Here is a 4587-nt window from a genome sequence, read left to right on the forward strand (position 1 = left end):
TATGAGGAAGCCCGGTGGGAGGGGCCTGACGATGTCTGGATCAGAGTTAGGTCCTAACCAGGTTTCCATCAGGAACAAAATGTCCAGCTGGAGATCTTCTAACAAACTATGGATTTCTTCGGCATGTTTAGAAAGTGGCCTACAGTTAACTAGAGCCATGCAAACAGCCATGGTAGAAGATGGGCTGGCAATATTGGTAGTAAATTTGAAAGGACAGTGGAGACAGTAAGTAGAAGAACCATCGAGTGATATGGAATGAGAACAAGATGGTGATGTCTTCTTTCTCATAAGAAGCAGGGCTTCTTTGGGCTAGGCAAGAGGTAGCTGGTGAGTGGCTACCATAGTGCTGGGCTCTGAGCTCTGCCCAGCGTGGACGAGCGTGGTTTTTCATATGATATAGCTTGTTTAGCTTTTTAATACACTGGGTTATCCAGTCTGAGAGTTGTGGTCATGAGCTGTCATGGCTGGAGGGAGAGAGAGATGGAGAGATCTGGAGGGCTGGGCATTTATTATCATCCCATATCTGAGTGTCTGTGCGAGATGTAAAGTAGCAGTCAGGTTTTACAGAATTGTAGCACCTGCAGCAATTGGGCTATATTAAAGTCCCCCCAAACTGCCCTGTAATGTGTGACAGATCTCTTCAGTTATTCCATGCCTGTTCCTTTGGTGATGTTTGGGTTTTTGGCTGTATAGAGCTGTTGATGGACAACCCTCATAGCAAATATGTATTATGTGAATTATAAGGTGTAGGTTACAGCTTGATGCTGACTGCTGAGCATTATGTTTTTAGTATTATTGTGGGCCATAACTGTTTGATATGGAAATGTATAACTAATTAATGCCAAGGTGAACTGTAGGTCAGTTCGTTTTTTCCTGACCTGCATAATGAAAGCGGTTTGCTGGTTGAAGTGTTTGCAATTCACAGGTTGTAAGCTGAAAATTGTGCTGGAGAGCGTGACTGTTTTCTGGGCTCTATTGCCTGGATGCTGGTGGTGCAGTTATATAGGAAATTGCCACGTTTCCAACTGTCTTCAGAAGGGTTTATGCTCCTGGGTGCTTCTAATGCTGTCTGGTAGTGAATTCCAGTGCATGGCAACATGTACACAGAAAGCAGTGCCTACTACGGATTTCTTAGGGTAAGGTGGTATGATGATAAGTGGTGCAAGTCTGGAATGCAGTGTTCTTTTTGGTTTCATTGACTGAATTTAACTTGTAGTTAGAGCCATCATTTTCCTTGGGAGGCTCATGTGGCATTTTTCTTACACTGCAGCTGCTTTGGGGTGAATGGGTGAAATCCTGGACCTGTTATTTAATTAGTGTTTCATAGAGTGCAAACGTGACCAGTTAGGGAATCAAAGTGCTTCACAGAGATATAATGAATTCAGTAGAATAAGATCAAGCAATTATATCTAAGATATCTCAGGTGAAACAGGACGCTTTTAGCCAGTAAATTGCTTTGGGATCGCATATTCAGGTTCTTGATCAGCGTGATCCCTAGTGATTTGGTTGAGTCCACAATGATTGAGGTTCAGCCGGATTCTTATCTAGATTTTTACCTTACCAATCCTTGGAATCCATGGTCGACTGGACCGTTGTTGCCTGCTAAGAAGTGTAAAGGGAAGATTACCAATTCATGAATCACAACAAATTGTAAATGACCAACTCAATCCAGTCTAAAAGGACCACTGACTAAGAAATAGCATTTAAAGGTTTATTACAAAGCCATGAATAACTGAACATACAAGCACTTCAGCAAGAGGTTTAGAAAATAAACTGGAACTAATACAAACATGATCCTATGCAAGTGTCTCAGACGACTCAATATGATGGTTAGCGTAATCTCCAAAAGCATTAAGCAAACAATGACAGTCCCTGCTTGAAGCCTTGACTGCATTTACCCAAAAGAAAGGAAAAGGTTAGTCTGTCCCTACACTAACTCTAGAGTGACATCCTTACTTAGCATCCCTCCCAGCCTAGAGAAAGGGTGTCGGCAGTGAAGACTTCCAAAGAAGTAGACTCACTTTCCAAAGGTAAGTAGCCTGAGCTACAGAACTTGTTCTAAGATGTTCCTTCCTGCTTCCCTCTCCTCGGACCTTGCTACTCTGCTCATCTCTCCAAGACTGCCCTCCACCCTCGGGGTGCAGTCCCTAATACAAAATCCCAAAGACAGTGAACACGCCCTAAACACGCCCCTCCAGTCAGGTTTTCACTCCTGGGTTTTTCCATCGAAACTTCAGCTTCATCCAAAAAACGTTGCTGTGTCCTTGGGTCCCAGGCCCCTTCTCCGCCAAATGTATCATTCTGAAATTCCTTTGCACTCCCACGATACTCGACTCTACCATCTTAACTCCTAAAACAAAGGTTATTCTACCTAACGAGGCTTGTGTCCTTGCACCTGCAACAGAAAGCTTGTGAGAAAGCAACCTTGCACGCAAACAAATCTACAATTCAAAATTTGACTGAGAAAAGGAGCCATCCCAAGGATAATACATTTCAGGCCTACGGTGTACAGTCAACTTAGAAAATTACAGTAAGGCCTTAACTGGCGCTTCCATATTACCAGGCCTTTTCACGTTTAAGTGCATTTCTAATATTGTATCATAAGCATTACATTCAAAGTAATTCTAAAGTATTACATTTCATTTCATGTTAAAGTATTACATTTTGTTTCGTGAATAGGCAAACCTACATGGGTAACTTGAATATGGGGAACGTTTAATCCTAATGCAACATTTTATACTTGAAGCAACAATTTCTACATTACTTAGGGCATATTCTCGGTTCAGCACTACGTTGGTCTGCAAATGATATGAGCACTCTTCTACACAATGTAATATACTCGATTTAGTACTACATCTCTAATGTTCACACGCTAATACAGCCCTCTAAATTTGCAGGTGCTAACTACTCGTGATTATAATGCACCCCTACAAATTTCAGAATAAAATTGTGCTCTATCATGGTGATTGACTTAGTACATTCTATTATGTCAGTGGAACTTTTAGGGGGGGATATTGATAAGAGTTTGGTTTTTTGCACGTTAGGTTTAAGCTGGTTACTTGTTAACCAATGCGCAGTCAACTTTAGTGCTTCATTCATGGTCTTAATCTACTATAGAGACTAAATTTTAATGTAAATCTGTGTCATCTGCATACATACGGAAAGAGATGTTGGTGAGACGAAGTCTTTCAGTTAGTTGTTCCAGGTAAAGGTTAAATAGAGTTGGAGAGAGAGTTGAGACTTGCGGTACTTTGATCGTAATAGGGGACGGCAATGACAGATTTCGATTAACTAAAAATCTATGAGTTTGGTTCCACAAGAAAGTTTTAAACCATTTGAGAACGGTTCCCGCTAATCTCTTCCTGTTTTTGAGTCGATCTAGTAATTTCTCATGGTTTACTGTGTCAAAAGAATCACTGGATTTACACCTTTGATGGATGGTACCCTTAATCTCATACCGGAACACTAAACATAGGTCACAAGGCGCTCACATACTTCTATCCATCTATACAGTAGAATCGGTGAGAGCAACCGATCTCTTACTCCTTTTCACTTCATAGTCATGCATAAGAGCAGTGACACAGCATGGTAAGAGCACAACTCTGATCATCACATACAACCTGTATGCAAACTTTGGGTCTTAAACTGGTACTAAGGAGCTGAAATGTTTGCCCAGACAGTGTTCCGATTTGTAAAACAATCAATATAATGTAGTAATGCCATCACAAAATGTGCCGCATTTTGCAGCATCATTATCTTTCTACTGATACATTATTTAGTCAATGCCTCCACATAATTTGGTCCTCCCCGCCACACAATCCTAGTGGTCCTGAGCACGGGCAATAACTGTATGTAAAATATAATTACAGACACTCTATATGGAAAATAAATACAAGATAAACTAATCTGTGAGAAATGCATTATTCTGAGAGTAAACATTATTTGGTAAATATAATTACTTCAGATATCTGTTTATATACGCGATTTGTGCACTGGAGACTAGAGCTCTGTGAGACTTTAGACCTGTGAGGTTCCATCCTAGGAGTGAAAGCACTGTGCACATGTAGGTCAATTTACAACATTGCATTTCAGGCTGCACATGTCTTTATGGAGGGTAAACTTTTTTGGGTAAAAGGTTCAAATGTTAAACAATCAACATAACATAAATACATAAACATATAACAGTTAATTTGTTCAATGTAATGGGTAGTAAGATTAACCATTCATAGACCAGTCCTTCATTTAAAAAGTGAAAACATGCAGCAGAATAGACAATTCCTATTTTTGACAAAGTATTTTCCTGCCGGCATAAGTTACTGGGGAGCCGCTAACTTTAATTGTTTGTAATAGTAAAATATGAAATGTGCCAATATTTCCAAAACCAGCATTGTTTTGGAAATATTGGTATAAATGGTATTCTTCCCCAGGTGCTAGGCCAACGCGTTTCGAACCCCCTACAATTATGGGGTTCTCCTCAGGACCGGAACTTGGGGAGGTGTGAAGCCCTCAGAGCTTTTTTAGGGGGTTGGGCAGGGGGGAACATTTCTACTGACGCAACTGGGTGGAGGGGTTTGGGGTGCTTTCCAG

This window comes from Lissotriton vulgaris, chromosome 5 (assembly GCF_964263255.1).
Source record: "Lissotriton vulgaris chromosome 5, aLisVul1.2, whole genome shotgun sequence".
Classification (NCBI taxonomy): domain Eukaryota; kingdom Metazoa; phylum Chordata; class Amphibia; order Caudata; family Salamandridae; genus Lissotriton; species Lissotriton vulgaris.